The following is a 21,253-nucleotide window of genomic DNA, read 5'->3' on the forward strand; positions in this document are numbered from 1 at the left end:
GTAGTAGAAAATCAAAGGATATACATGTGTGTATTTGTTTGTGTGTGACTGAATATTTACCTGATAAATTTGTATCATGTTTCAATGGGCCAGCTGATGCAAATAGCACACTTTATTGTACATTACTGGTATGCAATTATATAATGTGAAAAAGTAATGTTTGTCTTTCTTTGCTAAACCTGTTCAGAAATTAAGTTCAGTAGACCATTTGAAATGAAGAAAAAAAAAATAATAATTTTATTTTTAGAGGTTGCTGAATTTTCTTTTGTATGTTTAGGTAGATAATTTCTGTGATTAGTCTCCTATTCCCTAATTTTATACGGAATCAACCACAGTTTCAAGAGGTGTAGCTAATTTTCAGCTAAGACTATGCCTACAGAGCAGTTAGTGCTGTGGTATTTTGGGATTAGAACCCCCATAAATACTTTAAATAAACTGCAGTGTGTTAAAAGCATGCGGGTGATAATATGATAATAGATTCCATCTCAGGCACTACCATATATGTTTCTACTGGTCTCCTACTGTGTATTTTAATTTGAAAAATTGTCTACCTGTGTTAGATTAAAATAGCATGTACCTTTACCAGTGATGGCTGCAATTCACCGTAAGTATAGGTTCACACTGTGTTACAGACTGCAGTAGCATATGAGGCCATGATGACAGGTAGGGTCATATCTTCATGCTCGTGTGTGGGTACTACAGAGTAGCCCTTCTTGCTCCCACACAGGGGATGTACGCATCTAGCACCTCAAAACAGAGCCATGTTCGAGTTGGAATACTTGAAACCAGAACTTGGTAAGAAATATATCATCAAATTGTTGAACTTTATCACTGGTATATAGTGCTAAAAGGTCTTTGAAGCATTAACAAAAGTTATAAGTAGCTGCAGTAAAGGGAAGTGAAAAGAGGAAGGGTAGGGTTTTGTTTGTTTTGTTTTCTTCTTTTCCCTACAATTATTCCATCTCAGCCACTGGAGTACTATAAAGGTGTTAAGTTCCACCTCTGCAAATCTGCAGAGGAAATACAGATGTTGGATGTGCAGTGTTAAAGCCTATTTACAGCAAACAAATACAACAACTTGCTGTTATCAAAATGTGGAGGTCATACCCCCCCCTTATTCCATCTATTTCTCTCCTCTGCTCTTAGCTGCACCCATTCATTTTGCTAGACCCCTCAAGTGAGCCAGTACAACTTACATAGCCAGAGGAAAATAAACCAGGAAAAATGTGAACAGCTTTCTTTTCAGTTAGAATTGAACTGAAGTCTTCAGCAAAATGGAGTTGGACTTCAGGATCGAGGTTTTTGAAAGGTGAGGTAACAAAACGGTGAGGTCTTAGCTTGAATCAGCTGCTCCTAGGAGAAGCTCCCTTAGGGCAGTGGATGTGACAATCAGCATATCAAAGTTTGCATTATTCCACCTAACTTCAGGGGCCTAATTGAGTTAGTAAATTAGATCAAATCAATGTGAACTTGAAGGGGTCAGTGTGTTTTAAGTCCTGCCTCTCTCTCAGACCTCAAAATCTAACTTTGAGATGTAGAGACATGTTTCTTCCTATCCAAAAATCACAGTCCCAAAGTTTGTTCTCTCTTGTATCAAAAGTTTGTTCTCAATTTGTATCAAAAATTGAAAGGTGACAGTCATACTGGCAAAGAGTGTCCTGAAAAGGACTCTTTTTTTTTTTTTTTTTTTCTGTAAAGCATCGTCTAAAATGTGGATGAGTTTCTTCTGCTCCTTTTTGGGGTATTAATCCAATCTGTTGCCAGTGAAACCCTCCTAACCTCCGAGAGGTCTTATTCTATCTAAGTGAAGTTCTGTAGCTTAATGGATAAGTCCTTGTGGGTTAGGTTGCAAAGCAGCATCTATGCCTCATTGTTAGTATATATTTTCGTGGATTTTAATATTTATTCAGTATGCTACTGTTTTAACTGTTTCCAGTATTTGACAAAAGCTAAATGGACAGTCAGAGGATTCACATCGTGGCTTAAAAATTGTAAGTATATAAATGTTAATAGATCTAAAAATGTTCGACAAAAAATAAAAAGCAGAGAGATCTAAGCAGGAATAATAAAAATAATTAAACAATCAAACAACAACATCAACAAAAAAGAGGGGTTTCAAGTAGGAATGTTTCTTGTAGAAAAAAAAAAAAAAGAAAAATAAAAGAGAAATTTCTTCTCTTTGTTGATAATGTTTCCTTTGAAGATTTTCAGGTATTTAAAAAATATGTATTGTAAGCAGCATTGATGCAGGGTAAAACTCATTGTCAGATATATAAGTGGAAAGTCAAAGTGACTATAACAAGAAATGAACAATTGTCTGCCTTTTGTCTGACAGTTGTAAGAAACTATGCTCTTGAACTGAGGTGAGGTTTAAAGAGAGAGTTAAGTATGTTTTGCCATGCCAAATGATGATAGAAAAATCAGACAAACTTTCAGGGTTTCAAGTCCTTCTTCAACCTGTTTTATTCTGTTTCTTCATGCAAAAGCCTTACATATATTCACACAGCTGAGTAGCCTTAAACACTGTTAGTGAAGATTGTCACTCTTTGCATCCATAAGCATTTACCAGTCTAGGACTTAAAGCTGATATGACAAAGAGCACGTGATTATTTTTTTTTTTTTAATTTTTTTTTTCAGTCCCTGTCAAAGTCAATTTAAAATCAGTGAAGATGGAACGTATTTATTTCCTTAGGTTGCCAAAAATGTGTCTATCATTTAGAATGTATTTAGCCTTGAAGACTTACAAGTGAGTCCCCAAACTCTTGATGGCCTGTTTAGCAACCTGTTCAAATGCCTAAAGAGAACCTTATGGCAACAGGTTAACATAGTAATATCTGTATTTCAGACTCTGGGTAAACTTTAGGAAAGCTTTAGTTTATCAGCTCTGCTTATGTTATTAATTAAACATATCTTGGCATCGTGATAAAAATAGCCTCCCAAATGGTCTGAAAATTATAGTCAACAATATTAAAGAGCAGACGGTTATTGAAATAACTGAAAGGTAATAAAGTATTAGGTTAAAGTTTATTTATTTATTTATTGTTATTACTGGATTCCTAGACAGTGTTAGAAACATAGACTGAGGCAGAAGGCAGAATACTTTGCAGAAAACAAATACTGATGCATTACAATCAGTAAAATTAGTTATTGGAGGTATGCTTAGAAAGGTTATTTGTTTAATAAAGGACACATTACATATTACATGCACTAGGTAAGGTGATCTTTACGGATTACTCTCTAAATACATGACATTCCCAGTACAGCAGTAATATCTGTGCATTTTGTCAGCAGTAGGAAAAGAAATATGAAAGAAACACGAGACTCACAAAGAAAAGCAAGAATCAAAAGACAGAAAAAATAACAGGATAGAAAAGAAATTTCAAACAGAGCAGGACTAAATTTCTGTCATCAACAGCTCTTGGATATAAAATGTAAAACAACAAAGATGCAGAGTGATATCTAGCTTTTAACTTTAGCTGTCTATACTCTCTGTGACTTTGTCCATATGTATTTCGCTTATGTGGCAAGATTTTGGTGGTGGGAGAACTGCGGGGGTGGCCTCTGCAAGCACAGCCCAGCACCTGTCCCATGTCAGATCAGAGCCAGCTCCAGCCAGCTCCAAAAGGGACCCACTGCTGGCCAGAGCTTAGCTAATAAGTCATGTTGTGTACACCTCTGTGAGAGCAGATTGAAGAAAACAACAACAAAAACCACCTGCTGTTCAACAGCAGCTGGGAGAGCGAGGAGTGAGAAACAGCCCTGCAGCCCCCAAGGTCAGTGCAGCAGGAGGGCAGGAGGTGCTCCAGGCACGCAGCAGCAGTTCCCCTGCGGCCTGTGGAGAGGCCCCTGGTGGAGCAGGCTGTCCCCCTGCAGCCCATGGGTCCCACATGGAGCAGATCTCCACGCTGCAGACCGTGGAGGAGCCCCCGGTGGAGCAGGTGGATGTGGCCTGGAGGAGGCTGCGGCCCATGGAGAGTCCCCGCAGGAGCAGGCCCCGGGCCGGAGCTGCAGCCCGTGGAGAGGAGCCCACGCAGGAGCAGGGGGTCTGGGGGGAGCTGCCGCCCGTGGGGGACCCGTGCTGGAGCAATGTGCTCCTGACTATGTGGGATCAGGAGAAGAGTTAAGATGAAAGAGCTGCAGATTAAGTGTTATGTACTGACCACAACTCCCATCCTTCTGCCCTGTTTGGGGAGAGGTGGTAGAAGAGTGTGGATGCAGGGAAGGTATTTTTAGTTTGCTTTTAGTTTTTCACTACTCCAGTTTGTTAGTAATAGTCAATAAATAATATTAATCTCCATATGCTGCGTCTGTTTTGCCTATGATGGTAATTGGTGAGTGATCTCTCTGTCCTTATCTCAACCCTTGAACTCTTTTCCATTGTATTTTATCTTCCTCTTCCATTGAGAAGGAGGATTGGAAGAGTCGTTGTCCATTAGTATGAGACAACCACACCACACAAATCAAGTGAGGTTCTTAGTGGAGAGGATCAAAAAAGTATCATTACATTAGTATAACCCAGGAAAATCTCCATTTCAATTAGGAAAGTTACACTGTTACAACTGAAGTAGTATGAAGTGTAATTATATCCTGATAACTAATTCCATAAGCATGACAGGGAAAATAAATTTAGCTTTTGAGACTGGGTTTTGATACCACACGTGAGAAATGATGCACATACCTGTGAAGAGAATGTCAGATAGAAAATTCAGGTGCAGAAGAAAATAGGATAGTCATGCTGAGAAAACCAAAGAACACAGGATAGCAATGGGTATATATAAAATGAGAAGAAAACACTGGAAGTGTTTTCATATTCATACTGCAAATGGGCATTGTCTTGGGTTAGAGGCAGGAGGATCATGTTGTGTCTGATGCTTTTCCTCTTATTTTCTATTCAGAAATACTGAAAATTTGTTGACAGCAGTCAACTAGAACTTTTCCAGTAGTAAGCTAAATAAGTATAAATTTTAATGTATAGTTCCGCTGAATTTAATGGACCTACCTGAGGTTTTAATCTGGACCAATAAATAGAAAAGTGAAGACTTAAATGGCCAATGAGGGTGGTAGGATAACTTTTTTTCTTCTTCTTGTTTTTAAAAGGAAAATGTTAAAAATTTTAATGAGCTTGACCTTTGAGTATATATCTGAGACAAGGAAATGTGACATTTTATTGTTTGATAGCCTCTGAAAATTGACTGGAAAAGCACAGTGTATCTATATTCGTTGTCAGGTTGCCAGTTTAGTGATTACTGACTAAAAATTAAAACTGAAAAATAAAATCTGAAAGCAATTTCTATCAACGCCTACCCCTACCCCTCTGATGCCAGCCCTCTTGGATGAAAGAAGAAAAGTACAAGGTTAAGTTTTCAATGCAGAAATAGCTAAAACCAGTAAACTGCATAAAACAAAACCATCCTTATAATTCCAGTTAAGGCATAGCTCCATTCAGCTACCTGTGTGGAGTTTCTTGGTGATAAATGTGGTGATATTTAGTAATGAATTATTTTCACTAGTAATTTTATGTTTAGTGTACACTGCACACTCATTCAACATAACTGTAGGTAAAATGATATATCTTACAAAAGGTGTATCCATCTTTTCATACTATTTTCACAGATCATGCACAAATAAATAAATAAACTTTAGGAAAAAAAAAAAAAAAACAACCTGGCAGACAGCTGGCTACTAAGTAAACAATTCACAAGTAGCTGTTGCCACTTAAAGTCCTTTTACAAATAACACTTGCTTCCAGCAGGTTTGCTTCTAGCTTTGCAGTGAAAAATTCCAGGACATTGTTTGGAACAGATTATGTACAGTTCCATGTGACTCCATCCAGCTTTTTGTGTGCTGATTATACTCACAGTCTTTATAATTCATGTACAACACAATCTGTCATTAATCTTACATCAAAAGATAAGAAGTAGATGCATTAGGAATGCTTGATGAGTAAGAGGCCTTAGAAGGAAACTGTAATAGATGTGATAACATGCATACAAAACCATTTGCAAGGCAAAATTTTAAAACATACAGCAGCAATAAAATGGCAAGATAAAAAAGACAAGAGACATGAGGACAGAATGATTAATGAAGTTATATTCCATAAGATCATGACAGTAGTATAATGTTATCACCTGAAGAAGAAAATAACATCTTTGAGGTATGAAAGTCAAGGAACTTGATAGCATTGAGTTGTCAACATGGACACAGCATTAAAAATAATTATCTACAATATAAATATGTTAATTGGATAATTAGTAGATATTAAATAAACTGGAAAGATCTTTGTAGATCTAGATGCTAATTCTCCTACAGAACTGGATTTTTTCCTTCTTTCTAGACAGACTTTAATCATTCTAGAATATGAACAGATTTTATTGCATGACCTATTTTCTTCAGCAGTGGAATGGGGAAGATTAATTTTACAAAATGAAAAAGGAAGAATATTTCTCTTTATTCAAAATCAGATAAAGCTGACTGAACACTCGACTCTGAATAATGATTATAAATCCATTTCTCCCTTCAGTTATTGAACTACTTTCTAGCAAATTCCAGATTCTAAATATGAATCCCTGCAATTTTCAGACATATTCCAAATGGATCTATAGAAAAATAGGTGGATTTTAGCAAAATATGAAAGCCTTGGTTATCCTGACTGATGCAGTTTTGGATTGGAGATTTCATAGAATCCTATCATCAAATGCAAAAAACAATGACTCATCTATCATTTTGTCAGATTATGTCACTGAGCTAACCTATGCTATACTTAGTGTAGAAGTTAGTCTTACTGATTCTTCTAATGTTACTCCTACAAAGTTACTATTTGTGAGGGATGGGATACAAAAGGCAGCAAGGGATTGTAAGGCACAGAAAAAAGCTATTATGATTCTAAATCAAAGACAAAAATCCATATAATGTCAAGACATTTCTAAATCAGAGGCCACAAATGGAAGGACTCATAATAGATTGTCTGTCAGAGCTGAAATGATTATACAGTTTAATCATATGCTTACAGCAACTATGAAGAAGCAAAATATGACAAAATCTATATTTCTAACGAAAAGGTTGCTAGCCTTAATGCTGCCAAAAAAAAAAAAAAAAGGAAATACTTATCATTCATATTATTTTAACAAGTATCGTTTGACAGTGTCCTGCACAACATCCTTGTCTCCAACTTGGAGACACATGGATTTGATGGAGGGACCACGCAGTGGGTAAGGAATTGGCTGGATGGTCGCACTCAAAGAGTTGCGGTCATTAGCTCAATATTCAGGTGGAGATCAGTAACGAATGGTGTTCCTCAGGGGTCAGTATTGGGACTGGTGCTGTTTAACATTTTTGTTGGACAGTGGGATGGAGTGCACCCTTAGCAAGTTTACCGATGACACAGGCCTGAGAGGTGGGCCTGTGCAAATCTCATGAGGTTCAACAAGGCCAAGTGCAAGGTCCTACACCTGGTTTGGGGCAATCCCAAGCACAAGTACAGGCTGGGCAGAGAATGGATTGAGAGCAGCCCTGAGGAGAAAGACCTGTGGGTGTTGGTTAATGAGAAGCTTAATATGATCTGGGAATGTGTGCTTGCAGCCCAGAAAGCCAACCATATCCTGGTCTGCATCGAAAGAAGTGAGGCCAGCAGGTTGAGGGAGGCGATTCTCCCCCTCTGCTCTGCCCTCATGTGGCCCCAGTTGGAGTACTGCATTCAGTTCTAGGGCCCCCAGCACAAGAAGGACATGGGCATATTAGAAGAAATCCGGGGGAGGGCCACAAGGATGATCAAAAGGCTGGAGCACCTCTCCTACGAATACAGGCTGAAAAAGTAGTTGGGGTTATTCATCCTGGAGAAGAGAAGGCTCCAGGAAGAACTTATAGTGGCTTTCCAATACCTAGAGGAAAGCTAGGGAGGGACTTGTCAGAGAGTGTAGTGATAGGACAAAGAGTAATTATTTTAAACTAAAAAAGGGTAGATTTAGATTGGATATTCAGAAGAAAATCTTTACTATGACAGTGGTGAGGCACTGGAACAGGTTGCCCAAAGGGGCCGTGGATGCCCCCATCCCTGGAAGTGTTTAAAGACAGTTTGGATGGGGCTTTGAGCAACCTGGTCTAGTGGAAGTTGTCCCTGGCCGTGGTGTGTGTGTAGGGAATTAGAAGATCTTTAAGGTCCCTTCCAAGCCAAACCGTTCTATGATTCTATGATTTCATGTTAGCCATGCAGGTAGCCATATTGATACACCATGTACCCCGGCTGCAATGTAATTTTCAGGCAGGTAATTTTGTAGTGTGCTAACTGACTCTGATCAAGGGGTGCCAGCTGACTAGTGCCTTTTTGTAGGTACTAGTAATTCCTAGGATTAAAATGCACTATATCTTACAACGATTTAAGGAGCAATGTTACATAACTAAGAATGAACAAATAACTATTGGTTACAAATATACTAAATGTTTGTCACAAATTTGAATAATAATTAACCTCTCAACATCACTGATAGCTGCTCCGTTATGGATAAGTGCCTATATGCCAAGTAAAGTAGCTGAACAGCTTGAAACAAATTAAATTCATGGGTTTTCCTCCAAGACAAACAGACTGCTTTTGAACACTGAAAGCAAAATAAACGCAGTGGCCTCTAAGAGCTTGTTTTAATGTTTTCTGTCTTGTTTTGGAAATGTATTAACCCCATCTTGCCAGTGGTCCTGCAAGTTTCTGAGAATTTGGAGGTCTAATAAAAAATTAATTGAATTAGAAAAATTCTTGGCAATGCTTACAACAGCAAGTGAAAAGATTTAAATACTGGGCAGGTTGAAGGCCAGGACTCTCACACTTTCTGTCCACAGTGTTGGTTACTGCCCAGACATCACTCAGGCTTTGTGGGCCAAGTGAATGTCAGAGCCTAAAAGCATATCAGTGGTGCCTGAGCATCTCTCTGCTAAATCTATACCAGAAATGCTCAATGTCTTTCTTGTAGTGAGGGGCCCAAAACTCTGAACACAGTACTCGAGGTGTCGCTTCACCAGAGCAGAGTACAGGGGAACGATCACCTCCCTGGTCCTGCCCTGCCTTTTTTTTTTTTTTTTTTTTTTAAGGAAACCTTTTAATGTGGGCTTGCAAATTTACAATGTGGATATTAGGAAAGTGTGAGTGTTGCTGTTGAGGGAGGACTTGGACTCCAGTTTAACAGATGGTATATCCCACTGAATTCAGCAGGTGGTTAACCAAACCTGTGGAGAAATAAGGAGGAAATAAATCCAAGTGAACTTGAATGTAACTTGAACAGCAAATGTTTGATCCAGCTACATACAGAAGCCTGCAATGAAAGATGTGAAGGCTTCTGAATTGCATTACAACTGGAAACCAACATTTCTTGCTCTGTGTGCCTGTACAGATATATCTATGCACATACTCACTTGAAATATATACATATGCATATATATTTATAATATTTTATACGATCAGTATTATTTAAAGCATACAATGTGTTGGTCTGTATATTTACAATCATATTATTTGGTCAAAATACATAATTTGCCATTTTATCAAATAAAATGTCCTTTCTTGTAGAGCTGACTTGTCATTCTTTAAAGTGGAAGAAAGTAAGATAGTGTTAAAGCTGATTACTACTGCTGCATCCAATCTTCTGGAATAGTTGCTTTTTCTCTCTAGGTATCTGTTATTCCATCATAGCTATTTAATTTTTTGAAACAGCAATATTGTTAATTTAGGTATAATTTAATTAATATGCATTTTTTGAAAAGAAAACCTACAGACAACTTCAATGGCACTCAGTGGATTTAGTTGTTGATGTTTATTTTTGGTTTTGTTTTCATTTAGGCTGCCAATGACAACCTTTACGTACATTAAAAATATAGGGTAAATGAAACATATTAGTTACTAGGACTGATATAAAAATGTATCTAGGAAAAATATTTTTAGCAGTTTTGGATTCCAAAATCGATGTAAACTGAACGAAGTCTTGCAATAAAATTAAATATATGTATTCTTAACATATACCTAAAGAATTCTTTGACAGTTATATCTTAAAAGAAGCAAATTGTAGTATGGCAAAGAAATTTAGTTAACCTGGTATACCCTAACGTTGCCTTGTTTGCTAATGTAGTTGTAGCCATAGCATGCTAGCAGCTAATTCTGCATGTCCTTTGTGCAAAATTCATAACCAAATTCTGTAGAAGCATCTGACAATGTCATGCAGATAAATAAAATCCAACAATTGTACATTTGGAATTTATTCACTCAAAGAAATAACTATTTTATAATCACCTATTATGCAAATCAAAAGTAGTTATCAGACATTTTTTGTCCTACTACTAAAAAAGGTTGGAAACTCATTTGAATAGCTAGCTAAATTATTGCTGTAAAATGGAGTTGCAAGGTCAAAATCTGACGTTTGTATTTAAGGTATGTTGCTTATTCACTCAAGAAAATGCAAACTGCCTGCAAGGTTGTTAAGAATGATAGTAAGAATTAGGTGCAGTGTAAATTGGTAAAATTAATTTAGAAAAAGTAGCCAATGTATGACAGGGGGAAAAAAAAAAAGGTATTTAAGCATTTGATTACAGGCTTTAAAGAACATTGTGAAAGTACATCTCTATATCCACCAAAAGTAAACATGTATAATAATAACAAAAATAAAAATAAAAATAATAAAAAAGAGAGCCTAAATTAATTCAAAATATACTGCATTAGGAAATCATAGTTAAGCACATTAACTAAGGAGACTGTAATGCAAAAATGCATTATGCATTTTTGAGAACAGAATGAACAACAAGTTTGTGTATGCCTCTGATCAGTGACCAAAGAATCTCCGTCCAGGCTTATGTTTCTATGACTGCATTACGCAGCTTTTTGCTTCCTTTCTGAAAACTAGCAACTTGTGTAAAAATTATGAAGGAGCTTGTGTAAAAACTATTAATATTTTCTAAATAAATGATTCAGAGATAGAAGCATTAGCTAAAGCTGTTCTTATTACCTTTATAAGACTAAAACTAAAGATATATTCAGAGAAGGTGATTCTGAGTACTGTTAATTATTTGTGCTGGTGCTGGTGCTGGTTAATTATTTGGCTTTCAATACATTCAGTATTGTACTGACACTTTTTTTTTTTTTCCTGGATTGGTTCCTCTGCTGCTAACAGGGTTTGAGTGTTTTTTTTTCCTTAATATTTATTGTTGTTATTTCTAGTGAACCTCAAATTATGTTTTCCTTAGCATTGCTATCTATTATTGCTGATTGCATTTTAAGATACAAAACTCTAAGCCATTACTTTTCATATACCTCCATAATATGTTGCATTGAATGTTTTATGTTTTTATAAGTCATGTTACTGGCAATATGAAAAGAAAGAAAATTAATGCCTTCTAGAAAGGAAGGTGATTTTCTTTTGATCTGGTAACACTAATTATTTCTTCCTGAGATACATTCAAGGCAGCTGTGTAGAAGTTGAATTGTTTAGACTCCACTGTTTGTTTGTTTTTTTTCTCTTCTACTTATGTTGTTTGTTTTGTTTGTTTGTTGTTTTTATCTTAAATCAGTTGCACACAATGTAAGCATAAGCTTATGGCTATCATTTAAATATAGACAAATATGATTAAATGAAAATATGCACAACCTCCTTTAGCATAGTGAAAGGAATAGTATGTGCAGAACTAGCTCATGAATAAGTATAATATATCTAGAGGGCTCTTTGAACTACAACATTGGCTTTAAATAAAAAAAGGGATCAATAAGGAAAAGTTAAAAATAAGTCTAGATTTCTCTAGTTGAGTGCAAGAAAAAACAGAACTACTATCTTTGCATAACCATAATTCAGCTTTTTAAAGTATAATTTGTATCTGAATTAGTAATAGTTTCGCTGACCTAAGGAAATTAGAACTTTTTGTAAGATGTGTGCCATATCATTATAATCTTGATTCCTTACCTCAGCAAATAGCATGTTAAAATACTTTTCATCATTATAGCTTCACCAAATATATCTATCAGCCCACTGCTGTATTTTACCAGTGTAGTACTATGCAGAGATTACTGGTCAAGAGTAAGTGAGATTTAGTAGTAAAAACAGTGACATTGAATTCAGCTTCGGTTTTCCCCTTTATGCTAGTACTTTAAGTTCAAATGCATCATGAAGAGACATCTGAGCCTCACAACAGTGCACAAAGAGAGAAAAATCAAGGCTAGTCCCTCCAGTCAAAATAAAGTGTACAAAAACAAACAAACTAACAAACAGAACATTTAAGTCACTTGTTATGGAATGAAGTTGAGGTTATCAAGGCTATGAAGCATGTAGTAAGAGCCTGCAAGGGTATTTCAAGATGCACGAAGAACCACGGAAAGTTAGAAGGTATTACGAAGTATGGAAAGAGCCAGACCAGTTACAGACCAGAGCCAAGCAGGTGGTCAGTACCTGGGAACAAGCTCTGAATTTACCAGTAACTACAGGAGAGAACCGCAGAAAATGAATACATCAGCCTCTGCCTACCACTTCTAATATTAATTTAAGAATTTCTACATAGTTCTGAATTATATCAAAAAAACTCAGAATGATATTTTGTCACTGAAGAATTTTGTTTTGTTTTGTTTTCTAAGCTAGAAGTCATAGGTATACGTATAGATTTGAAGGATTCATATAGATTTGCAAGAAAATAAAAATTGTGTTCTGAAATTTGTGTTTCTTCATCCTTGGGAAAACAAGTTGGATCCTTTCAGAAATGTCAAGAAAATAGAAACACACTTTCTCACTGAAATTCAAAGAGCAATGCTATGGGAGGTCCTGTTTCAAGTCCCTGCTGTGTTTCATTGAATATTTAATGGCAAAAACTTATGATCTGTTGGAAGCACAAAACCAGTGCTTTTCTTATGCAAAGTAATTATCACTTATCCATAAATTAAGTTTGCACCTTGATAGGGTGCAACCTATCCTTAATAGGATTTATTTTAAAATCTCACATTTTTATATATTTCACATTGTAGTATACCCTAATGTGGGACATCATAATACATTTTTTTAAAAATAAAAAGGATAAAAGAAATTATTCTTAGATTTGATTAAAGCTAAGTCTACCTGTCAAGTAATGAAAAATATGTGACAATTAAGTGTAACTTTTAAATAATTCTAACAGGAAAGTATTCAATATTTTTCCAAAATAAATAAACTTCATATTGCTTATTTTTTAGGAAAATCACTTATTCATTCCATTAAATTGTTAAAATAGCTGAGTTCTGAGATTGTTTCCAGACAGAAGTCTTCCTCTTTATTGTTGAATAGTCTTTAAAGTGAAAAAAAAAAAAATGTTACTCTGTTTAAATTTTTCTGAACATACTTGTTAGATTTCCAATGTGTTTAATTCTTTGAATTATTTTTATATTTAAATATTTTTAAATGTTTTTGTTTGCATTGCAGTAATGAAGATATTGTTGACTGTTTTCATCTCTGAATTCCAAAACAAACCCAGACCCTGACCTATCTCTGTTTACATAACTCCTTTGATCATGGTATCCAAGTACCTCTCAATGTTGAGTGCAATTATCCTCCTAACTCCTTGTCATATGTAAGAAGAAGATTGTATCTCCTTAAGTATTTTAAGATGTTGACTTTCATTACAATCAGAATTTTAGAAATAATATATATATATATTTAATTTTAAGTGGCAATATCTACCTAGAAAACGTTAATCTGTGGCTTGTCTAATGCAGATACAAGTAACCTGAGACTTCTGGTTCTTAATAAATGGAATAGATGTAATCACTCCTGTGAAACACTGCTGTCCCCGTTTTTCTGATTGGGAAGAACTATAAAAACAAGCTAAGCAAATAGGCATAGATCACAGAAGAACCCTCCTATGAAATGAAGTCACTTGTCTTAACCTTAGGCATTCAAGCACGTGATTTAGCTGACTGTTGGGGTTTTGGTTTTACTTATTTATTTATTGGATGGCAATCCAATGGATAAATGGGCGGCAATCTCTGTTCACACTAAGTCATATACATAAGTTATACATGCTGAAATTCTTCTTACCCAAAAATGCATTAAAAAGTTTGTCACAATGTGTAGTATAATAACCTACAGAAATAAGCAAGGGTTTATTTTACTTCAGTGTAAAATGATAATGAGAAGATCAAGAAGTTTCCTATCAAGCAATATAGAGAGATCCTCACTTCTAAATAAATAAATAAATAAATAAATAAAAAATAAAAAATTCTTATTTCCCCATTTTTCTCATCTTTTAATTTTATCCAGCTTTCCAGATCAAATAGCTGACTTAAATGTCTCAGAGGGCATTCAAACTTCTATTTCACATTGATTTTGACAACTGCATTAGTAGGCCCCAGTTATGACACAGATGCTATTCACAGCTGCACACAATTAAATTTTGTAACAGGAGTAGATTCACGCACACACAGAGTGGTTAGGCAGCATGAATCAGTGGCAATTTACATACCTCTAATGACTACAGTAATACTAAATTTAGGCAACCTTTGTTTAGGCACCTGAATCTAAACTATACTTGGTCAATGAAGCCTCAATTGCAGTCAGCTCATCCTGACGTAGAAGCCCACAATTGCCGATTACTAGACAGTCTAGAGCAATGAAAACTAAAAGCAATCTAAAAACACCTTACCTCCACCCACCCTCTTCTACCTCCTTCATTGAGCAGCGCAGGGGAACAGGGAATGAGGGTTTTGGTCAGTCTATTGCACTTCGTCTCCGTCTCTCCTTCATGATCACTCTCTGCCCCTGCTCCAACCATGGGATGCCATCCTTTCCGAACTGATCCTGTGGGGGCTGCCCACAGGCAGCATATCTTCAAGAACTGCTCCCACATGGCTCCGTACCAGGGGGTCCATCCATCAGGAGCGAACTGCTCCAACATGGGTACCCCACGGGCGGCAGCTCCCCACAGACCCCTACTCGGCTCGACCAGCAGTGTGTCCCTTTTGGAGCCAGATGAAACTGGCTCTGAAACTTGTCTAACATGGGGCAGCTGCTGGATTCTTCTCACAGAGGCCACCCCTGCAGACCCCACTACCAAAACCTTGCCACGTAAATCCAATACAAAATGCTCATCAATTTTTTTTTCAAACAATTGTAATATTCTGCAAGATATAATACCCTGGTGATATAATACTAGATCCATTGACTCTCCCTTTGTTTATCATGTGTTGACTAGTAGATTTCCATTTACCACTTCCACCCAGTTGCATGATTTATGTGTCAGAGCTAACACTGGTAAGTTCTGGACCAGTGGTGAACCCTTTTTTAAAGATGGTGACACTCTTGCAAAATATTGTTCCTCTAATTCTTGACAGATTGGACTGACAGATAACCTACCAATTAATTTTTCTGCAGTATCATATCTGAGTTCTTTTAGAGCTTGTGGATTAGTACCATCTGGTCCTGATGTTGTTGTTGTTGTTGTTGTTATTATTATTATATTATTATAACATTTTGCATTGATATTGAAATTTCCTCGCTCTCTTCCCAGGAATTCTCTGTAGCAGAGAGTAAGTCTGGTAAAGGAACCTCCCTGAAGACATCTGTCACGAGAACACTGGTGGAAAAAAAAAAAAAAAAAACACCACTCAGATAAGTTTGCTTTTCTACAATATGTTTATAGTTCTTTTATGGGAATTGTAAGCTTTGTTAGAGTCACGTCATTTTGTGTCCCTTTACTGAGCCATTCCTCTCCATTCCTCTATACTTTTTGCTTCTTATAGGAGTTATTATTGTACGTTATCAAGAATTGTACGTGTAATATACTGTTTAACCTTGCAACTTCTGTCCACTACGGTAATTGGAGTAATAATTTTGGGAGTATATCTACGAAAGAATCTTTTCTAGAAATATAAATAATTCATGAGAATAAGATCTTACTGAGTAAAGTTAATTGAACATATTAAATAGAAAACAAAGTAGAGTGTGATATTAGCATTCCACCTTAAAAACTTGTTTTATTTTTTTGTAGTTTATCCTTTTTGATCTTAAGCAAAATGCATACATGCAATGGTAGAGAGACAAGATACTGATAGTCCAATCTACCTGTATATGTGATAAACTCAGTCTTTCTTCAGACTATGATCAGATCTTTACCACTCTGTGGATTGTAAACATTTCCGCTATGCACTTATGTTTACAAGATCATAACAAGTCAAATCGGCAGCTACTATACATTAAAAATTAGGATGAGCAGAAGACAGAATGTAGGCTTTAAAAATAAATGGACTTGGGAGCTATATTAAAATCACCTAGATGGATTTTTAATTTAAGTGCCATAATGCCTTCATTGGACTGTATAGGAAGTTACACTCCGATTATACTGAATAGAAAGCTTTTGAAATGAATCATAAGTATTTGAATGGAGTTGCTTTATAGTTATAGCACTAACTAGATTCTATCAAACTCTTTGAAAGCAATCCCTTATGACTACTTTAATGGCAGTTTTGGGTATATTTCTTGACAGAAATCTGAGAATCACATTTACAAAATGAAATAATATTATTCAATATATTCAAGTATCAATAACACATAGGACAGGCCAAATTATTGTGTTCTCATGCTCTCCCAGTGTGAACTATTTGGGGAATATTATACCAATATAAACAGAGCAGAAGCTTCTACAAATTCATTCAGATATTCAGAGAGCTAAAAACAATGCCAGAAGGGTTGGTATCTCATATTCTGCAGTTTATCAGCAGTGTTACTATTATATACATTTTCATATAATCTAAATATATAATTTTGGTCTCTGTTGATATATGACTTCATGTCTTTGTGCATATGTAAATTATATACCCCACTAGAATTCCATGTTATTTTAGAGGTGGCAGGGGTACATAATGGTATACATACATATTCTGCTTCTAATGGAACAAGTCAAAAAAGTCTGCATGAATTTCCCAGAAATATAATTTTAAAAGAATTGTTAAGTGTTCACACTAGATTTATTATTATTATTATTATTATTATTATTATTTTTATTTTTAATGCTGTACTTGTTATACAGAGATGGGGAAAAATAAAGTAGGATTTGCTCCAGGACAATGTGAGAAAGATGGGGCTCAGACTCACTAATGAATGTTAATTTTTTTCTTTAAACCTTTCTTATGTAAATCATATGACATGCTTGCCTGCACACGAACAGGATTTGTATCTGTAAGGGAACACAATAACTACAAAACCAATGAAATAAAATACTTCATATCTGAAGACTGTTATATTCATTTCCTAGAATGTAGAATTGCTGGATTTTGTTCTTTACATCTTTTTAATATGAATGCAAAAACTGTAAAATTTGCATTCCTGTGGACTGATTGGTTACTCAGAAAGCAGTATAATGTCTAACCTAGTTTTCTTTTACTATATATAAAACAACCTTGTAAAACCTCAAAAATTTTCAATAGGGTCAAACTTGGTCTGTTGTTTTATAGCTCATATTTGGTGTACAATATATATATATTTTATTTTATTTTTTTCGAAGCATGGTAAGTACTACAATTAAGCTATATATGGCATATCCTCTCAGGAGTTTGCCTATGTACCTGAGCTTTAAACAATGCAAATTTTACCTGAGTGTGTACCCAGATAGATCATTTTTCTGCTCTTCATTCATATCAAAACATAGGAAAAATATATTATTTGCTTGTGCAATAACCTCTATAAATTTATGTTAAAAAAAAAAAAAATTAAAAATTTGTAGAATCATAGAATTGTTTGAGTTGGAAGGGACCTTAAAGATCATCTGGTTGCAACCCCGCTGCCATGGGCATGGGCAACTTCCACTAGAAATTAACAACCCTCTTTTCACCCACCACTAAACAGTATGCATATTATTAATTTAAGTTTCAGTACTGCTGAAGTTCCCGAAAGATTGATATTCTTCCTTAAGAAACATAAGACAGTTAAGAAAACTTCACCATAAAAAACAGTTTGTAGTTTCAATACAAATCACCAAAGCAGAGAAAAACATGGTAGTTTTAAAGACCAGATATTGAGTAACAATATTGAAACACATACTCATATATTTATTAAAACAAATATTTCAAAAGATCACTAGTTGCTTGAACTAAGGGATGAATATGCAGTCCCATATATACTCTACAGAAGTTTGTGCTTGATCCCTTTTTTTTTTTTCTATCTAGTAGATTTTTTCACTGGCTCAGTCATGCACACATCTACTTCCAGGAAGCCTTAAATTTCCGACTACCTTATTCCAATAGTGCAAACACTTCCGTTTATAGGAAAAACAAAAACAAACACCCACATTTTTACATCTTGCACATTTGTCTACATTTTCTTTAGATAATAGCAAGGAGATGTCAACCTTTGGAATTCTGCCTCCTCCTTCACTGATTGTATTCTCCTTTCATATGACTTATTAGTCGTCCCTAGATTTATCTGGTATGGCTAAAGTACCATAGTGGCAAAGTTTATGCTTGACATCACTGGCATCATATGAAGCCCTTTAGCAAAACCAGCAACTACTTTCCCCATCTATGGAGGTTTTTATTCTGCTTCTTCACTTTCAGTTTTGTGGTTTGGTGTTAATGACTAACAGTATTTCAGACATAATGTAGTTTAGATACCACAGATCGCATTGTTTCTTTGTGGGTGGTTACTTTGTTTATTCAATTGCCTTTTTTTTTTTTTTTTTTTTTAGATAAAAATGGTCTGATTGCAACAATAGCCTTAGGCAGAGAGAGAAAAAAATATCTAATACCTTTGGAATTTATCACATCATATCCTATCTATTACAGCTGTTCTGTAATGCAGTTGTCCTCTGCAACAAAATTGACACACAACACATTGTCTGTGAATCTGTCACTGCATGCAATCATCAGAAGAGAGTGAAGACTCACTTATAAGTGAAAGAACGCAGGACCACACACTTCACATTGTTGACCATGAATCAGCAAAAACATTTGCTTCCCTTTCCTGTAGCCTTGTGAGAATATACAGAAAATACACTGGGAAGGGGAAGGTAAAGAGGAAGGGAAATTAGCCTTCTGGCCTGTAGCAGAGGTTCAAGATTTCTATCCCTAATTTATTTTCCACAAATTGAATAGTTTACAATAGAGGTGGGTAGTGGTAAAGCAAATGTGTCTTTGAAAACAATAAACAAACACTGGCAAGGTCATAAGAGTTGCACACAGCTCTGTGAAACTGGGTCAGTAAGCTTGGTTGTTAAGCTTTTGGAATGGAACCATAAATCATCATTAAGGATCTTGTATCTTCAATGAGCTATTCTTAAGGGAAAGAGGTAAGTCTGACAAACTATTGCAAGTGTAGGTAATGGTAGGTCTACATGAAATAGTCAGATACTGGCCAGTATTGGAAGACTTTAAGAGGCTCGCTGTCTAGGAAATCGGGAAGATGACTGCTTTTGGGGGAGAAAAGCTACCTAACCCTAGTCCTCGCTGAGAAAAAGGGGAAAAATACTATTTGGAGGATATGAGAGAGAGAGAGAGAGAGAGAGAGAGAGAGAGAGAGAGAGAGAAGACATTCAAACAAACAAACAAAAAACGTTACCTATGTTATAGTCTACATTTTTCTCCAATAACTTAGAAAGTGTTGTGTTAAGTAGCTTAAGTGTTTAGATGACTTCAACACTTGGTAAAAAAAAAAGTCAGTTGAACTTGCTTATGGAAATTAACTACAGATTTGTGCCTCCCTGTCTCTCCTCAGTCCTGTTCAAGAGGAACAGAGAAGGACTATCTTAGCGTTCTGTGCTGTGAAATAATTGCAGTACCTGAAAAAAAAAAATATATATATATATATATATATGAAACTGAAGGACCTTTCAGAAGACAAGAATAAATGACATTGGTAATTTACTGTTGGTTATGATTACAGTGATCTTTGTTATGTAAAAGTGAAGGGAAAGCCAATGTTCAGGGCCAAATAAATGTTTTACAGACTGAATAGAGACAAAAGTGTCAAGGTTTTAACTATTTATTTTTATTTTTATTTTTTTAATTTATTCTCCTCAACTGCAGGTAGAGGAAGTTTCTTGCCTCTAAATAATTGAAATTAAACAATTGGTTAACAAATGCTTCATTATGAAGAAAACAAATAAAAGCTGGAGGGCTTTTACCTCTTTCCTCATTTTTTGCAGTTATAACGCAAGGAAGATCCAAGCATACCTGTGTTATTTCAAGAAAAAAAAATACTTTTTAAACTGTAGTACTTCATATGACAAAATAAATAAATAAATAAATAAAAATAATACAGTTAACACTGGGAACTGCATGTAGATCATTCAGCTTGTCTGCTGGTTGCATTTTAAGGTTATCTGTTCAGGTCATAGAACTCAGCAGTAACAAAATGTTCTTACAGGTTATTTGCTTCAAAAGGCATTAAGGTTTGGTTTCCATGGCTCTCCGACTCACAGTCCCGAAACTACTATATTCAGCAATACTTGGAGTACTGTAAAAAAAGGTAATTCCAGTTAACCCTGGCATATTGGAAAAGGTAGGCAAAAACTTACTGTTGACTAGTTTTTGTAGTCCTTAAACACATAAATAAATAAATAAGCACCTTAGTTTGATCTTTTAATAGTTCATGCTTCCTTGTACCTTCTTTATGGAATTACAGAATAATTCAGGTCAGAAGCAACCTCAGGAGGTTTCTACTCCAACCTCCTGCTTCAAAGCCATGTCAGCTATGAGATCAGACCAGGCTGCTCAGGTTGAAAACCAGTCAAGTCTTGAAACGTCCAAGGTCAGGGACTTGAAACCTCCAAGGTCAGAGTCTGCAGAGCCTGTGTGGGCAATCCTTTAGCAGCAGATCTTGTAGATTTAAGAAGATCCTCTAAATACTTTAGTAGATAATTCTATTTCTACAGAAATATCTTTATAGATATAACTAATACAATCAATTCAAACTACTACAGACCCTGAGGTCTCAGTCTCTTTATTTCTCCTCTTCATTTAGTTATCATATGCCTGAAGCCATCTGAAGATTTATTATTATTATTAATAGAGGATAGTAAACCCTAAATTAGTGTACATAAACTGTACAGTAAGTCCTTGATCAGATGCAGCTAACAGCGAGGCTCCTGTGTGGGAGCTTGCTCCTGCATGAAGCTGGAGCTCCTGCTGTTGTGCTGTGCTTGCTTCCATACTCTGGGATGTGAGCTTCCAGGCTGGTTAAGAAGAGAACACAACATTGTTGAAGGACAGGGCTAAGCTACAAGAAAATGAAAAAGCCAGAGGCTGGAACTGAGGGACTATGGAATTATAAACATTTCTTTGGAA

The 21,253-nt window shown here is 35.7% G+C and overlaps 1 long non-coding RNA gene across 1 annotated transcript; it reads left to right on the plus strand.

The window, feature by feature from the left end:
* Window positions 1-1,669: 1,669 nt before the first annotated feature.
* LOC310897208 lies at window positions 1,670-17,202 on the plus strand. The gene is made up of 2 exons (XR_014582129.1): window positions 1,670-1,991; window positions 15,487-17,202. It is a non-coding gene; the product is annotated as an uncharacterized lncRNA (long non-coding RNA).
* Window positions 17,203-21,253: the final 4,051 nt, after the last annotated feature.

This window comes from Anser anser (genome assembly GCF_964211835.1).
Source record: "Anser anser genome assembly, chromosome: 3".
Classification (NCBI taxonomy): Eukaryota; Metazoa; Chordata; class Aves; order Anseriformes; family Anatidae; genus Anser; species Anser anser.